Source organism: Coffea arabica, chromosome 2e (genome assembly GCF_036785885.1).
Source record: "Coffea arabica cultivar ET-39 chromosome 2e, Coffea Arabica ET-39 HiFi, whole genome shotgun sequence".
NCBI lineage: Eukaryota > Viridiplantae > Streptophyta > Magnoliopsida > Gentianales > Rubiaceae > Coffea > Coffea arabica.
Genome location: NC_092313.1, coordinates 64,071,181 through 64,090,572, shown reverse-complemented (window position 1 = coordinate 64,090,572; position 19,392 = coordinate 64,071,181). Strand labels below are relative to the sequence as shown.

Sequence of the window (19,392 nt, the reverse complement as noted above, 5' to 3'; positions counted from 1 at the left end):
AAAGTCAAATTCTATGGTTATAACAGACTTTCATTAAAAATAATCAAATGCTATTAATAAGACATTATTGTTAAGTCAAAATCAAAGAAAATTTAGTGATGACATAATGTTATCACTAATTTATTCAAGATTATAATGACAAGAAAAGTCATCACTAATTAAATTGCTAGTTTTTAATATTGTCAATTGCTAGTTTTTAATACTTTTGTGAAAATATTGATAATGGTTGAGAAAATTTTGTTACATTACTGCAAGTGATAAATGTACTTTTGTTCTTTTTCAAACATTTATTTTAATGTTTAATTTTGTTTAAAATTATTGTACTAGTATAGATTTGCAAGACAAAACTTAAGTTCTCAATAGTTAAAAAATTCATTACAGAGAAAACACAAAGTAGTAGTTGCAAAATGTGTATAAATTACAGATATTTTGTTAATTGCTTTGTAGTACTTTGTTATTCCTTTGCTAATACTACTTGGCATGTAGCACAAAGGATAAATCTGCCATAAATTTCTTATTCCATTGATAAAAAGACCTGCCTGCCTTATAACTATTGTAATGAAAGATATATCTTTAGAATTTATAACAAATTATTACTTAAGTTTGAGAAAATTATAAAATATTTATGCATAGTTTATCAAGATACCATTCGCAATTTCCTAATAAAAAAATAGGGGCTAAATTGTAAAAGCTAGGGTGCCATAATAGAAATAATAAAATTGGTGTATTACATATGGGGGTTAAATTGCAAAAGTTAGAGTGCCATAGTAGAATTAATAAAATTGGTGAATTACATATGGGGCTAAATTACAAAAGTTAGGGAGTAATAATAGAATTAATGAAATCGGTGTACTACATATGGGGCTAAATTGAAAAAATTAAGGTATCATAATGGAATTAATGAAATTTATTACAACATTTGGGGCTAAATCGCAAAAGTTAGGGTGGCACAGTAGAATTAATGAAAGTGACTTAGAAATAAGTACTTTAAACAGTGACGATTAATTCTTATCACTAAATCCGAATCGGTAGAGTGACAGTGACGATATTAGAAGTTGTCACTATATAGATCATTTTAGTGACAACTTTTTCAAGGTCGTCACTGAAGACTTAGTTGCTTTGAGCAATTATGACAACTTTCCTTGTCGTCACTAAATAACCACTTTTTGTGACGACTTTTGTCGTCACTACAAAATGTTGTCACTAATGACCATATTTCTTGCAGTGTAGTTTGTGACGAAAATAACGGGTCGTCACTAAACATTTAGTTGCTTTGATACAATTGTGACAACTTTAGGTGTCGCGACTAAAGAAGCCCCTTTTGTGACGACTTATTGTCATCACTAGAGAATGTTGTCACTAATAACCTTTTTTTTAGTGATCAGTGACGACAACAAAAAGTTGTCCGTAACTAGGCCAAGCAATAGTGATGATGTTTTTAATGTCGTCACTATTGTGTGTTCCAAACACTCCCGCGCTCTTGCTAAATCTTGGCGGGAATTTACTAGTGACGACTTTTCTAAGTTGTCACAAATGAGTTGGCTCCCATTAGAGGTTTGTGACGAGTTAGAAAGTCGTCAATAAAGGATCCACTTTTGTGACAACTTTTTTTCGTCACAGAGAAAAGTTGTCACTGATGACCAATTTTCTTGTAGTGAATATACTAAACGGTACAACTAAAAAAATAAATATAAGATGCGTGAGAAATGCAACAAGGTACTTTTTTATGAGTAATTAATTCAGTTTCATAATATATTCTATGAAAGAACGTCAACCACATGCATAATCAAGAGATCTCTAAATACTTTTAAAATCACACTAATATGAGTCACAATTTATATCACTTAAGTCTGTGTTATCCTCCAGCATACTATATACTCCGTACCTAGTAAATAATATTATGTGACATAACAACTAAAAGAAAGAAGATAAAAAAAGTGTGAAATGCAACATGGTACTTTTTTACATGAGTAACTAACTCAACTTTAAATATGTTTGATATAAGAAGGTCAACCACACACATAACCAAACTCCATAATTCTTTGAACACTTACTAAATTACTCCTTGAGTTGGGTGTAATTCATATCAACAAGTTGGTATTCTTGTCCAACATAGTATTGTATTTTATTGCATTGTATGTTGTACCAATAATCATAGCCACCAAAAATACTATATGTTACGATAACTAAAAGAAAGATGATATGATGAGTGTGAAATTCAATAAGACACTATTTTTTATGAGTAATTGATTTAATGTAAGAAGGTCAACCATACATATAACTAAGAGACTTATAAATACTATAACTAAAAGTAAGTTGGAGTGACTCCTTACCCAAGGTAAGTTTCACTTTCGACTTTCCGAGAGGGACCTTATTGGGATAGGTTCTCTATTCATGTTATTATGAAATCTTTTGAGATGTTTTCAAATTTCTTTAGTAGCATAAAATGTTACTTTCTTATAATAGAGTATTGGGTATACCATCTGTACAGAAATGTACATGATATTTTCGAAACTTTAACGCCATGCCCTAAGAAATAATCAAAGTAGGTTACGGCAATTGTCAAACTATGAAATTTGGACATTTGTCTTTCGTAGAAATATCTTAGCAAATTATTTCCTTACCTATTCCTCATATCGACTCTTTTGAAATATTTTAGCATACATTTTTAAGAGAAAAAAGGTCACTTTTTTTTTCACCAAGGTTTGATATGCCTTCTATGTGTACCAAAGTATACCAAATCTATCATATGCGTACATCTATGGCTAGAAAAAAACTAAAAGTAAGTTATAATGACTCCTTATCTAAGTAAGTTTGACTTTTGACTTTTCGAGAGGGCTGTGGTGGGGTTGGCCCTCTAGTTACACTGCATATCAAATCTATTGAAAAGTTTTCAAATCTTTTTTCTAGTACAGAAGTTATTCTCTTAAAATATGTTTTTGAGCATATCCCTTGTATGGCAACATCCACTATATTCTTTAAACTCATAATTCATGACCTAAAATGGAACCAAAGTAAGCAAGTGAAATTGTCCAACTATGTAATTTAAACTTTTCTCTATCTTAGAGGAATTTTAGGAGATTAGTCCCTAATCTACTCTACATATATGCTATTCTAAAGTTGTTTGACATTCATTTTCTAAAGAAAATGTATCAATTTTTTATACCAAGGTACCGTATGCTAAATTGTATCAAATCATTTTAAAAGTATACATTTGATTTTAAGAGAAAACTAAAAGTAAGTTAAAATGACTCTTTATGCAAGTAAGTTTGACCTTCGACTTTTTGAAAAAGACGTCACTAGGCTTAGTCCCTTACTCATATTATTTATCCAATCTCTTGAGATGTTTTCAAGTCTCTTTTCTAACACAAAAAGTTTTCTCTTTCTTGTGATAGGGTATTGTTACACTATTTGCATGGCAAATGCACTCCATATTTCTAAAACTCATATGCCACTCGAAAAGAAACCAAAGCAAGTTAAGAGTAATTATCCTACTATAAAATTTGGACATTTGTCTTCCTTTGAGGGACCCTAGGAGATTAGCCTCTTACATACTCCTCAAATCCAAGTTTAGAGAGTACTTCAAACGTGAAACAAAACATAATAAATTGGTTCTATGAGTTTCTTAAAAAGTACCATGAGTCTTTCTATTTTTTGGATACAAGTAAATTAAGTCTTAGGAGCATCTTTTTAATATGTGCATATTAGTATTGAGTCAAAAAACTTTAATACAAAATATAATAGGAAATGGAGTACCAAGGTAGGCAAAGAGTTTTATGTTGGGAATTGTTTATTTAAATTGCAATAAATATTAAATTTAATGAACTTTATCAATCATATTCTTGTAGCAACTAATAGTCTTAAACTACAATTAATGAATATTTTATTCATCAATGCCAATCATAATAATAATAACAAAGGTGAAACATCCCTTTGAGTTATGGTGAATTAAGCCAAAACATATTTTTTGTATAAAATATCAATTTCAAGGAGTACTTCAAAGATGAATAAAAATATATCCAAGTTCAGTTTGACTATTAATAAATAATCTTAACGCCTTACAATTTTTAATCATATAAATTCTACAACCATAAGGTATGTCATCAGTGAGAAATACAAATAAGTTTCACCAAATCAAAACATTTCTCTTCAAAGTTAAGCTATTTAAATTCGAACAATGAAATTTTATTATATTTGGATAGTATTATAATTGCAATAGCACTATAGATTATTTTACAATCCACTGTTACCAAAAAATAATAATAATTAGAAAATGTCACTAAAACTAATGAACAATTCATAGAACAACTTAAAGGGGAGCAACAAATTATTCAAAAAATAAAAATTTAAACTCAAATGGCATAAAAAAAGAACATTTAGGTCATCTAAATTTAACCAAAAGACAAAAATATTGATACTATTACAAAATAAAAGTGCTCTTGAAACAGAGAAAAATTTATTGCTTGTGCATTTGTATTGGTTAGGGCAAACTAAGTTCAGAAAAAATATAAAATTGTATAAATATTAAATAGCACATTTGTTTGTCTCAATTGCATTTATTACTTCAAAATAATTGATTTCCTAAAAAATTTAAAGAAAAAAAATTTAAAAGCATTATGTTCACGTGCAAATCACATAATCCATTACTAGTGTTTTAATGGAGATGAATTTTGTTACACATCTTGACTAATCTAGGTCAATGCGTTTTAGCTCAAACTGGTGAGTGAATCGGATGAGCTTTTGGTTCACGATTCAATTGACTTGTATCGGATCAATATGTAAAATTTTCTAATTATAATATTAATCATCTGAGATAATACTGAAATATATGTGTAAAAGTGTGGCAACTCGTTCAACCATCCAATTTTTTTAGGTTTTGATTATCTCAACTGGTTTCTGGCTGTGTTTGACCTAATTGTATAATTTTCTGGGTTTAATAGAGACCAAATTAAACTATTCTGTGGCTAGTTCATGGTTTAACCAATTGAACTGTTCGGTTCAATATAGTTCTAAAAAACATTGGTCTAGGCAGCTCCTAAGAAAGAATGGAGGACTATTTTGATCATTGCATTACCTCATTTTTTGGTGGTTTCATACCTATCTTGTGAGTTGTTATCTTTAGTAATAAAACTGGGCAATTTCAAGATGTCTTCTATGTTATGCGAAAGAAAAGGGTACTGGCAAGAAAACAAAAGAATCAGCACTTACTGTTTCTTCAATAGGCACTGTTGTGTCGATTCGATGGATGTAGTCCAACATCTAGGCATTTGAGGCTGCCTTCGCAGCACGAGCGGGCATATTCCGGAGTACCTTTGACTATAACATGATCGTGACAATATCCGAGTATGCCGAACTTGGTTGCTAATTGAATCTTTTCTCGGGGTAACTGCTTCAATGCCTCCAATATAACAGTTGTTTGACTATTTCACAAGTAAATGGAAACAAATCATTTTCTGTAATATTTCTATGCAATGATGATGAATGATGAATCTGAAGGGAAAGGTAATTCCATTTAAAGGTTAGAGCAGGTGACTGCATTATTCAACAGCTTATGGTACTTTTCAAGTTGCCTACCAACAGCAATTGCTATTTCGAAGCCTTCTCTTACTAGTTGAGAAGCTCCTATTGATTTAATATCATGCGGGCCGATGGCTCACGTATCAGATATTAAACTGATAAGAACATATACTACACTTGATCTTAGCCAAAAGGCCGAAGAAGGTATAAAACATGTCTGAGCGTGGGTTCAAATCGGGGAGCTCTAGTGTGAGAGACTAGAAAAAATAGCATGATTACCTCTCCGATGAAGTATTCATTAGCATTGTCAATCCCATATCTATTTGAGGTATCAAAAAATGTAACTCCCTTATTGAAGGCTTCCTTGAGGATTGCAATTCCGTCTTCTTCAGGGATTGGATCATTCAGAATTCCAGAAAGCCCCATGCATCCGAATCCTAATTTTGAAACCTAAGGATGAAAAAGAAAATTAATATAATTTAGAAAGTGGGACAGGTACCGACAAATTCAATAGGCCTGTTCAAGTTTTAGCCTGCTACACAAGGACAAAATGAATTAATTTGCACACTCTAGGATGTCTCCTTAGAATATCTGAATATTGTTTCCACTAGAAGTGACAAAATGGATGTATAGTTGATAAATGGTTTTAGTTAAATGAATAGTAGATCAAATTGATCCAATTCAATTAAAGCAATTTAATAAATGAATCTAAATGGATGCCATTTAAATGGATAGTGTAAAACCATGATCCATCCATTTATCAATTCACTCTCCCAAGTTCTAAATTTAAGATTCAAATGTTTTTTCTCAAATAATACAAATCCCAGAAGTTCTATGTTCAAATCACCTAAAAATCTTTTGGTACTAACAAATGCTTGTGCTTTTACTCTATTTCAATTCTTTGTAAAGCAGTTTCAAATTATTATTTTCAAGAAAATCTAGCTATTGTGGTCAGTTTAGCCTTTCATCATTACTTTAAGTATCATCCTACAAAGTAATGAACAATTAAAAACTTGGCTACATTATTATAACTTTTGGATGAATGAATATAGTTTGGGTAAATTTTTTATACACTTACAGTGTATACACTAGCGGGTCTAGATGTATGACACATATACAAAATTTGATATTTAAATTCAAATTCAAATGATGTGGCATTTATCCAACCCCTTTAATGTATACACTGATAGAGTTGGAAAAATTAATTCATATAATTTTACAGTGGAAAGGTGCCATTATGTATCTTAACTAGTGTCATGGGGACACTCGTTAGAAAAATCCTTTATATAAACAAAAGAATAAAAAAAATTACTTTGATATTGTATGATGCATTTTGCTTTTTCCTTACTTAAGAATGTGCAAGTTCGTGGCCATTACTATATGAGAGTTTAAACAAAAAGAAAAGAAAATGAGTAGGGACTAAAATATATTTTGAAAAAGGTCGAAAAAGTCTAGAAACTAGAAACAAAGAAAATACAATTAACGCCATTAGCAACTTGGCATATGACGAAATTATGAAGGAAAAAATAGGTGGTCTCACCAAATTCGATTCCACTTTTCTATAAATATTTGGAGTCACAATGTTCTTTTTTTCTTTTTAAGTTAAGTGGATGTATACGGATGATATGGATAATCCATTTAAATCTACCAATATAATTGAATTTAGATAGTTATCCATTTAAAACCATTGAATTTATATGGATTATCCAAATCCATTTAAGGTTGGTTTATATGGATGGATTCGTGGATATGAATCCATTTTGCCGCTTCTAGTATCCACCACCATTGACTAGTAATATGCCTGATAACTCTTCTGGATTGAAAATCAAGGTCCATAAAAATAACTACCTGGATTTACAGTGGAGTATGAGTACTATTGTCTGAACATACTACCCCATCCACTGAATTACATCATTAGAGTTTTATGTAGTTGAAATTGAGGAACAAATATGTGGTTCCTGTTAAAATGTAATAGCAGATGAGGGGCCTTTGTGGAATTGCATATGCAATTACAGAGTGCAATTCATTGTAGGAATTAAGTTGTTTCTACATAAGCTCAATTCTTGAAACTGAATTTAAAACACAATTCCTACAAATTGTTTCACACTCGTTGTTTAAGTGTGTACATTTGTTATACCTGTAAATACACTTGCTGTGTATATCCATATATTTGACTTTTCCAAAACAGAGCACATTTGGATTATTTTATTTGGGCTGGCTTTCTAAAAGATGCACCAAGAGCTCACACCCAACCATCCCATTTTGCTGAAAATAAATAAATAAATAAAAAGAGGCAACTTTCCCAAACAATTTGCAACACTTATCTTCTTTTTTTCTTTTTCTAATTGTACATCTAGAAAACACAATTCCTGATCATTTTCATTCCTACAATTAAAAAAAAAAAAAGAATGAAAACAAAAGTCACCAGTAAAATACATTTGAAAACATGAGAAAGAAAACTGAACACAACTCAAAGGGGACAAACACAAACAAGAATGGCAATGTAAATAAAATTGCTCAACTCAATTCTGCTAGAACGTTGTCCTGAGAAGCCAGGGAAAAATTCGAAGAGCCAACGCTTTTTTATTGTCTTTCCGAATCCTCATAAATTACCTCAAGTCCTTGGCTGCCCAGCTTCACTCTTGGAATTTCTACTGGCTCAGCCATTGTTAAAAATACCACCACTTGAACCTTTGCTAGAAGCTACAGTAGCACTAGATGAAGTAGCAAAGGGAAGACAATAGATTCTAGTTTATGCGCTCTTAAACTTGGAAGACAGTTCAAAGAAATGGTTGCTACATTGAAGATCCTAACACCAACTTACAGTACGATTAGTTGAGCCTAGCTGTGCGTAGCATTAATAAACTAGGTGTTGGCACGAAAAATCTCCGTGCACACAGCGAAAGCAATTCTAACACATATAAAAAAGGGTTAATTCCACTTTGTCTCCCTAAACTTTGGATGATTACCCACTTTAGTCCTTAAACTTCAAAATGGGACACTTAAATCCCTAAACTTATAAATACCTCCCACTTAAGTCCCTAAACCCTTATAAAACGGGACACTTAAATCCCTAAACCCTTATAAAACGGGACACTTCGACCACCAACGACATTCAGGATTTGTTAACAATTTTCCTTAAGTGGGAGGTATTATAAGTTTAGGGACTTAAGTGTCCTATTTTGAAGTTTAAGGACTGAAATAGATAATCGTCCAAAGTTTGGGGGGACAAAGTGGAATTAACCCTATAAAAAATATGTGAGAAGAGGAGGAGAACAAACACTCAATAATTTATTTAACTCAAAACAAATATTAAGTCGTAACCTTTTACTTACGACAACTCACAAATCTCAATTTTGAGATTTTCTTTCAAGTCTAATCTTTAGACTCAACTCAACTCAACTCTACACACCACTTCTCTTCACTTCTCTTCACCTAATAACCTACTAGACTAGTAGTATTTATAGGTTCTAAAACTTTCTAAAATAAATATAATTGTAAACCAAAACTTATTTGGAAATTGACTTGAAATTTCCTAATCTAATGTGGAAACTAAACAAACAAGACACCAAAAAAAATTAGGAAACTAATACTAAAATAACTTGGTTTAATTTCCTACATTGCCTCCCTTAAACCAAGCTCTTGATGTTGTCATCTCCAATGCCATCACGAGCTTGAATCTCCATGAAAAATTGAGTCACAGTATAAATGACATGGAGCTCTAACTTGCAATTGACCTTCAATTTCATCTTCACACGTGGTAGTGGATGAAACTTGTACTTCTCAAACAGTTTCTTGGCTTGATCACTCTTGTCAAAAAATTCAAATATATTCACCCATACTCAATTAGATACTCCATAATTTAATTCATCCATGTCACCAAGAAAATTTCCCAGAACCAGAAAGTCATAGTTGACGCTACCAATGTTTTTAACATTGCCATGTTTTTCCTTTACTTTTTCAATACTAACAACTGCATCAACTTTAGCAGTATCACAACCTTCAATTAATTTGTCCATCTCACAATTAATTTCAATCAAGTCCATCACTTGATTTTTTTCTTCGAAAAATTCATCAACCTCGATAAAGTCAACAATTTCTCTATCATCATGATTTTCAATCACATCTTTAATTTGATCAATGATTTCACTTTCTTTCTCAACTACTTGCGAAATTTCTTCTTCAATCACAATTTCTTCATCTTTATGTGGATCCACAATTGCTTCAATTTCTTCTTTCTTTGCCTCATCAAAAACTTCTTTTTCTTCTTCCTCGTCGCAAATTTCTTCTCCACCATGACCATAGGAATTTGTTAAAAATTTCCAAGCCTCCTTGTGAGGACTCGCAAAATTTACTTATTTAATCTCCTATTTCTAACTTATTTAATTATTTATTTGGCCTTTTACTCCGAATATTATTTTCTAAGCTCTTGAGACCTAATTACATGGAAATATAGTTTCATTATATTTTTAAAGTGACTTGTTTCAAAAATTAATTTCCAGAAACTCGTTTAGTGAAAATAGTAAACATGTCTTTGGAAATCTTGACCGATTGAGAGTACAATAAGTTTGGAATATTGGAGACATGTACAATGGACCTAAATTTGGTATTTTAATGTTTAAATACTCAAGTGATAGTTATTAGTCCTATCGTTATAAGAATTTCTCTGAAGTTTCGCGTTATCGCGCTTAAATTGGAGATACGCGTTTTCACACGCGCGATTTAAATTGAGTAACGTTAGACCCTTATTTTGAGACAATTGAGAGTGAATAATATTTATATGAATATAATTGCATTAGAGGTTTGGTGCACTAGTGAAACAAATGCGAGAGGAATCGAGCATGAAACGCGCGCGAGTGCGCGTGGTAGTAGAGTTGACTTTTGCACAAATGGGCCACACACTTGAAGCTTCTCTTGGAAGCTAAAATCTGATCACTCTCTTCTCCCTCCACAGCCGGCCATCCCTCTCTCTCAAACCACCATTGCTCTCTCAATTTTTACTTCACAAAACCTCACCAAATCTTCACTCAAATCCTACCAAAATTTCACCACACTTAGCTTAACACTTGAGGAGTATTTTGAGCTGCAAAAGGGAGCTGAAAAGCCACGGTTTTCTGGAGCAAAGAGTGACCGAAATTCTGCTCTTGAGCCTCCAACCAAGTGAGTGATGATCCAACCTTAGAAACTTGTTATTTGGAGGTTATCTTACCTAATTAAGTTCATTTATGCCATTGGTTAGCTTGTTTATGGTGTAAAATGAAATGGGTGGGCTCTATGAACTCCCACCTTTGTCTTGGGGACTGATCTCATGCTTGATGATGGATTTAATGTTGGTTTAGTGCTAAAAATGGTAGATTAATGGTGTATAACTAGTAGAAACTTCAAGGAGTGCATGGCGTAAAAAGTTCCGATTTTGACCCTGCTTTGATCGTACCATTTTCTGCAGAATTTTGAGGGTTTAATGGCTTGCATATGATGTTTATATGTTGTATAGATGGTGTATAAAATTTCATTGAAAAATATTGAGGTTTGGTTGGTCAATGAATTATTTTCGTGAAGCTAGTGAACCTGGGAACTGTTCCCGTAATGCTCAGACAGCTTGCTTGTTTCATCCATAACTCTGTACTCCGACGTTGAAATTGAGTGCCGTTGGTGGAATTTGAAACTAGACATTCCCAGCTTTCCATTGGTACCAAATACACGTTCTGGTTCCACTTGAGTGAGCCACACCATTCGTTTGAAAATCACTGCCCTGTTTCGTTGCTCTCCAGGAGACAGGACAGAAATTACTTCTTGATGCTCAAAAACGAGCTGTTTGTGGATAGAATTTGAAAATGGTTTCTTCTGAAAAAATTCAGCTTTATGAGAGAGCTTTCCAATGCCATCAACCATGCCCAATTCCAAGTTGAATTGAGTGATTTGTGGCCAAAGGTTGAAACTGCTACAGTGATAGAATTTTCCACTTGGACAGATTTGTAACTAACAATGATTTGGGACTTGTTTTCTGAAGCTTCTTGGTATAAATCACCTATCAAATGTACCTTGGACATATTTTAGACATTTCTTACTGGAATGGACCATGTTTGAAATGTGCCCTGGCCAAACGTTTGAAAAACGGCAAAACGGAAGTTCAAAGGCAACTTAGCCTTAGAATTTCTTGTGGTTTCATTAACCGACTTCCCGTGCATATTTTTCTATGAAATTTGGTAGAGGAATAACCCTTATATGGTCGTATGTACATACCAAATTTGGTCCTATTCCGAGGTCGTTTTGATGTTTAATAAAACTTCCAAAGTTCATGATTTAAGTTTGAAAACCCTTGTTTAACAAGAAAATTTTGGTAACTTTGGGTCACCATATCTTGGTGCTCGAAACTCCATTTCTCATTCTGCTTGTTTCGTTATACTCTTGGATTGGAACACTAATTGATTTCCAAATTTCAAAGGTTAGTTCAAAACAAGTAAATTTTGCCAAATTTCCAAAGTTGGCCAAAAACCAACTTAAATCTGTCTTGGTAATTCAAGTTACCAACTTTGAGCCAAAATTTGAGTGCCTTTCACTTACATTCGTGGAAAAGTGTCTTCCAAGAACTTTTAGTACTTTCAAAGAGGTTTCCAATGGTACCAAGTTTTCCAATTTTTGATATGTAGAATGTGAGATACGATTTTTCAAAGTATCGTATCAAACCCGAAAATTTTTCGAATTCCAAGGGAAGGGAGTTTTCAAATACTCCTTATTCTTTCGATATTACTTGAACATTTTATACTTGATTTCCAAAATGAAAACTCGATTGCTCATGTACTTTAAGAAACTCCACTCGAATCTCGATTTACGAGTAATTGAGGTTCATTTTCATAAGATTTCCTTAGATTGTACTAGCGTACAATCTTCCTCGATAATTAGAGATTTGTAGTGATATTGAGTGGTAGTTGATTATTGTTTGCTCAGGCACTCGAGGGGACCTTCAAGAGGATCTCGAAGCGGACACCTAAAACGCTTGTTTGAGAACTATTCGCTTGTTTTGACTAGGTGAGTGTTCCATATAGGAATACATAATTGAATAAGTCTAGGACATGCTTATTTCATGATTATTAAGTGTTAAGTATTTACCATACTCATGCCTATATAAATAATGTATACTTGCATTGCATATCGACATGAATTGGTTAAATGATTAACCATATCAAAGGACCATATGAACTCGATTCATACTTAACTTGCTAGATTGCTTGCTTAGCCTACTTGGTTTTGAAAAATGGGGTCGAGTGTGTACTTTATCGCACTCGTTCTCTTTTGAGATGAATAACTCATGCTTGGAAATGCTCGAATAACATGACTTGGTATGTTATGGTTGCATACGTCGTTGGAGTGAATCTCCTCGACTCTCACATGGTAAAAATGGGATAACGGCCAATGATGGCCTATCAATATGGCAAATGCCTGTCAAATAACCGTCACTACTCAACCGTTAACCGTTAACCGTGAACGGTTTACCAACCCACATGACTACCTGATTACTTGACTATTTGCTCACATGATTTCCAATCTACATGACTATTCGATATCCGTGAATTATATGCTCCCATGAAATCAACTTGTATTGCTTACGTGCTAAGTATCCACTTGATTACTTTTTTTTTTTAATAGCTTCTCTTTTTATTTATTAAACGGAAAGAACCAAAGTTACAAGCGCCAATGCTCAAAAACACTACCCATCCCTCATAACCTGGCGGAGGGATGGCATTCCTAGCCTATCTAGAACTAAAGCTCCTCGCGCTAAACGGGGCAAATCCGAAGATACCAAATATATATCGTCACGGGCCTGCTGACAACCAGTATTTGCCAATATATCCGCGACCTGGTTCGCCTGACGGTAGCAGTGAAGAATCCGAGAAAAATGATGCGCCACCCCCATCAACTGCTGCACCTCCGTGTGAATGCCCCAAGGGCAATGTACTAAACGATTCAAGATACGAACTAAAATCAACGAGTCCAGTTCAACGTCCAAGGTATCGATGCCCCTCTGGAGACACAACTTGACCTCAAACAATAGGGCGCGGGTCTCAGCCTGCATGCTCGAAGCCAAACCGAAACTACAGGAAAAAGCCAGCACCATCCTTCCCTCCCCATCACGCAGCACCCCCCCTCCACTCAAGCTAGGGTTACCCTTCGAACAACCGTCCGTGTTTAACTTTAGACTTCCAAGGAAAGGACGGACCCATTTCACCAACCTATGTGAAACCGCCGGTTTCCATGTTGATATGGCCAAATGGAACTGGATCCACGACCACGACGGAACCCGGCAATCCGGAAACTGGATCCTGAACAACTGTAGCATCTCTGAGAATATCAATTGACATACCTGTGCCCCTACAATCCTCTTGCCCTCGTACTTCATCCCGTTGCGAGCCTTCCAGAGATGCTAGCAGATCATCAAAGGGACAACCTGATGGGCAAACCTCAAAAACTTATTCCGTTGCCGTCCCTCCCACCAGGCTGCCATATATACGTGAAACGAAGACCCTGGCCAACCTACTCCAACCGGAGCCCCAAAGAACCTCCACACATACTGTGCCAACACCCCATCACCAAACAAATGCTCCGTCGTCTCAATCTCAGGAGATGGACAGCATGAACATCGGGAAGGTCCCTGAATCCCCAACTTCCATACTGAACAATCCAAGGGGAGGCGATCTCGCAGCAGGCGCAAGAGGAAAAATGAAACACATGTTATATGAAGCTGTCCATCATTGTTAGGCGAGTGTGTACTTTACTTCACTCGACCTACTCAAATGATGAATTTTACTTTTTGTCGAATTACTTGGTTACCTGTGCATGTTGTAAGCTCTAAGCTGAACTTGGGCCCTACCCTTGGTTACTGACCTACTCGAGCCAGGACTGGGCTCAGTCGGGTAGGTTGGAACCCTGGGCCACCGTTTCGGTATACTCGAGTATTACCACTGGAGGGATAAGGTGATGGCCAGTCAAACCGAGGGGATCCGGAAGTCATAAGGTGCAGATGACCGACAGAGTTCCACTGGAACACCGTATCCTACCGTATATGTTTACCTTGTATCATGATAATTGTTTCATGCTAAAATGTCAACATGAAATCCTGAGCCATGCCTGTGATATGCTCCCTACCTGTTACCTGTCCAATGTACTCATATCATGATACCTGTTTCATGTTAATGCTCCATACCTGTAACATGCTTAATTACTCGCACCTGTAATAAGCTCCAATCACTCATGAACTATACATGCCAATGTCTTGAACCATGATAACTATCTCATGATAAATGTCTCAAATTACCCGTACAATGATTATCACCTCATGATAACATGCCATTGTGTAACCTTGAACCATGCATATGATATGCCCAATTTACTTGATTTATTTGAACTGTTAGAGTGTCTTGGAACCTCGCTGGGCTGTGTAGCTCATCCGATGTTGTGGCTTTCTTTTACAGGGTTCGAGACCAAGGGTACTCGTGAGTAGTACTAGATTGTTTTCTTTTGAAGACTTTAAGTTATATTATAACGGATGGCTATTGTACCCTTTTCCGTTGGGTTGTATTTAAGCTTGAAAGCTACATAATTGTAAGTGTAAGATAATTGAAGTACTTTAATTATGTATTGAAGTTACCTAAAGTATTTCGAACTTTTGAATAATGGATTGTAGTAAGTCCTGGCGAGAGTTGGGCAGGCGCCCCGCGGATACTCTTTGGTTCGCCTTAGGGAGAAGTGGGGGCGTCACACTCTTTCGCTGTCTTTACATGTATGAATTTTTTGGCTACATGTAACTGGACTTGGGTATGGAGATAGTATAATGCCTTATAGTTCAACTGTCTATTCCTCTCTAATTGTTCAACTGTATCCTTTGATAATTTTGTGCCTTCTATAGGTTCCATGAACCCCTTTTGGATAATATTCAAAACTCTAATATTTTTGAAAAAATTCTTCATCATCGACCTCCAAATCTCAAAATCGTTTTTACCATCAAAGATAAATACACCACAACGTGGTAAATAATACGAATCCATATTTTAATTTCCCAATTTTGCGAACAAGCCCCAGGATTAAAACTTAGAGCTCTGATACCACTTGTTGGCACGAAAAATCACTGTGCACACAACGGAGGCAATTCTAACACATATAAAAAATATGCGGAAAGAGAAAGAGAATAAATACTCAATAATTTATTTAACTCAAAACAAATATTAAGTCGTAGCCTTTCGCTCACGACAACTCACAAATTTCAACTATGAGATTTTCTCTCAAGTCTAATCTCTAGACTCAACTCAACTCTACACACCACTTCTCTTCACTTCTCTTCACCTAATAACCTACTAGACTAGTAGTATTTATAGGTTCTAAAACTTCCTAAAATAAACAATTGTAAACCAAAACTTATTTGGAAATTGACTTGAGATTTCCTAATCTAATATGGAAACTAAACAAACAAGACACCAAAAAGAATTAGGAAACTAATACTAACATAGCTTGATTTAATTTCCTACACTAGGCAATAGCCTTTCAGTAGTTGCAAACATATTTTTTGAAGAGATTGACAAAGTGTTCAAGTAAAGAAAAAGTATAAGGAAAATTTGATTTAATAATAGCCCAACAAAGATCCAAAGGAAACGATTTATCTAACAATAGCCCAACAGCAATTGCAGTAATAAGTTTTTTTTTTTTTGAAAAAGATGGCAAGATGTTATTTGAAAAGAACACCTTTAATGACAAAAAGGAAAAAGAAAAAAAAAGCAATCTCAAGAACAAAAGACAGCAGCTTCCATACTTCATTTGACGGATCGATCACCTCAATAAATACATTCTATGGCACTAACAAGAATGAGAATTCCTGCAAAGCTAACTAATTACAGCTAATAAAAGTTCAGCGAGCAATGGGCTACTGTGCTTGCTAATTTGCTGCACTCACTTAAGATAAAAACTTGCAATCATGACTTGTACAGTAGAAATCATGTCTTTTAGAATCAGTTTGTGGTTTCAAGGCAAAGTATGTTCAAAAGAAAATCAATGGCAGTACGCCTACAAAATAAATTCACAGATTAATAATACTACTCCATTGAGCATCACAATGAAAGTAATTATTGATACAGAGTTACATATGCCTAGTTCGCAAAAAGATACAAGTTCCTCTGTGAGAACGTTGGAATTGGTTTGTTTGCATAAAAAGACATTTAGTGCTAAGTGCAAAGTTTGTTCACTCTTGTACATAAATGGCGGTTATTAGAGAAAGTCTTTCTACCATTTGTCTAGCTTCCGACCTGTAACTGAGACGCGCTCAATAAATGTCTAATTGACAAAACTGCCTCATTCACATGTTGTGCTTCCATTTGTCTAGCTTCCGACCCGTCATTGAGATGCGCTCAATAAATGTTTAATTAGTACAACTAATTTCATGCATATGTTGAAAGCCCTCAAAATAATATTGAATCAAACAATTCTCAATGTGATGAATTCAGGATGCTTTCTGCTATAAGAAAAGATGAATAAAAGGCTCAAGCAAGAAAAGGACAAAAGAAATCCTGAGGCCAGAAACGACAAAAGATGCAAAGCTGGGAGGCAATTTTGTTGATACGAGAGAAACTTTCTGATACATTAACGAAGCAGAAAAGAGGCCTATATATAAGATCATTCACTGCCAAAATCCTATTAGGACTAAACTTATCGAATCACATTAATAATCGGACAACATAAGTTTTCTATACAATAAACCTAACATTAATTGGAAATGGATTTGGTAAAATCCTATATTACCTCCCTTAAATCAATGTTTTCAAACTGCATCATACTAAGCATATTTTTCAGCTTGAAAAACAATTCCACCTTCAATGGTTTCATAAAAAAATCCTGACACTTGATCTTCACTCTTGCAATTATCAATGACAATATCTTGATCTTGAACTATTTCATGAATGCAATGAAATTTGATGTCAATGTGCTTGATCCGTCTGTGAAATACTAGATTTTTTGACAACTCAATAGTAGACTTGCTATTATAATAGATTTTGGTTAGATCAACTTGTTCATGCCATAGAAAACCAAACATTCTTCTCAATTACAATGATTGAGTAGTACTATAAGTAGCTGTCATATATTCCGTTTCGCTTGTGGATAACGCCACCACTTGTTACTTCTTAAAACTATGAAAATGCATCACTACATAAATAAAAGGTATAACCTGATGTGCTCCTCTTTTGAATCATGTCACCAGTCCAATCACTATCTGTAAAACGAACAAGATTAGAATTGTCCGCATATGGAGAAAAGATACCATTAGATTGCCTACCTTTAATGTATTTTAAATTCCTTCTGACCGCCTGCCAATATGATTGGTACTTAGACTCCATAAACCTGTTAATTAAACAAACACTGAAAGTGATGTCAAGCCTTATCAAAGTTAAGTATCTAAGACTTTCAACCAAACTCTTGAAATTAGTGGCACCAAAAATTCACCACTGTCATCTTTCACCAACTTTAACATCTCTTCAACTAGAGTCAATATAGGTTTGATAGTATCCATTTTAAACCTCTTTAATATGTCACTGCATACTTCTTCTGTGTAATAAATACTTCTTTTGTTTGAGAAACCTCAATGCTAAGAAAATATAATATTATTTCCAAATCAGTCATTTCAAAGTGACTAATCATAACCTCCCCGAACTTAAAAATCACATTGGAATTATTTTCAATAAAAATTTGATCATCCACATATAAGTATATAATAAGAATATCACTACCAGGATTGAATTTGATTTGCAAAATATGCTTATGTGGACATCTATGAAATTCGTGTGAGCTCCCATGTCTTGTTCTTCTCAATTGCATGGAACTCCTTATCCATTACTTGATTCCAGTGATTATTTTTGACAGCCTCTTCAAAACTAATTGGATCACAATTTGCAAATAAAACATCAGACAAATTATTATCATTACTAACAGCATAATCATTCAAATGTGCTACCATGCAACATTCTCATTGCGGATGACTTAATAATTGTACAGCACTTGATTGCACCCTGGAAGATGAAAAATTGCTAGTAGATTGCCTGGACTGCTCTATTGGTTGATCAGAACAATTTTTTTCAACCAAATATGACAGTGTTGGTGGATGCTTTGGTATAGAATCTAATACTTTCTTAAATCGATCCCACACTCCTTGCTCATCAAACATGATATCTCTAATAATTATCTTCCCGATATCTAGATTGAATAATTTGTAACCTTTAGTTTCTTGACTATAGTCAAGAAAAATGCACTTTTATGCCTTGTCATCTAATTTTTTTCCTGACAGCATTTGGGACATCGAAATAGGCAAAATAATCAAATATTTTCAAATGAGAAATATTTGATTTTTTTTTGTCAGTCCATAACTCTTGCTATGTCTTCCCAAAATTGCATCATGTAGGATACGTATTAGAAACATAAACAGCACAGGAAACAACTTCTGCCCAAAAACCATTAGACATATTTTTAGCATGTATCATTGATCTCACCATATCCATCAGAGCGTGATTCTTCCTCACCACCACTCTATTCTGTTGAGAAATGTATCTGGCTGTCAACTAATATTTAATCTTATGTTTCTCCAAAAAATCATCATAAACACTAAAATCAGTGTCTCTGTCAGTTCTCAAAATTTAATAAGCTAGCCACTTTGCTTCTGAACATACACTTTAAAACTTTTAAACATATCACAAGCATCGAATTTATTTTTCAAAAAATATACCCAAGTTTTCCTGTTAAAATCATCAATGAAGGTAATAAAATATTTACTACTACCATTGGAAGGAACATCAACTGAGCACACGTCAGATCGTATCGACTCTAATGATTGACCAGTTCTCC

General features: G+C 34.2%; 2 pseudogenes; both read right to left on the bottom strand.

The window, feature by feature from the left end:
• Positions 1 to 5,157: 5,157 nt before the first annotated feature.
• Positions 5,158 to 8,184, bottom strand: LOC113729290 (perakine reductase-like; annotated as a pseudogene).
• Positions 5,615 to 5,725, bottom strand: LOC113733600 (U2 spliceosomal RNA; annotated as a pseudogene).
• Positions 8,185 to 19,392: the final 11,208 nt, after the last annotated feature.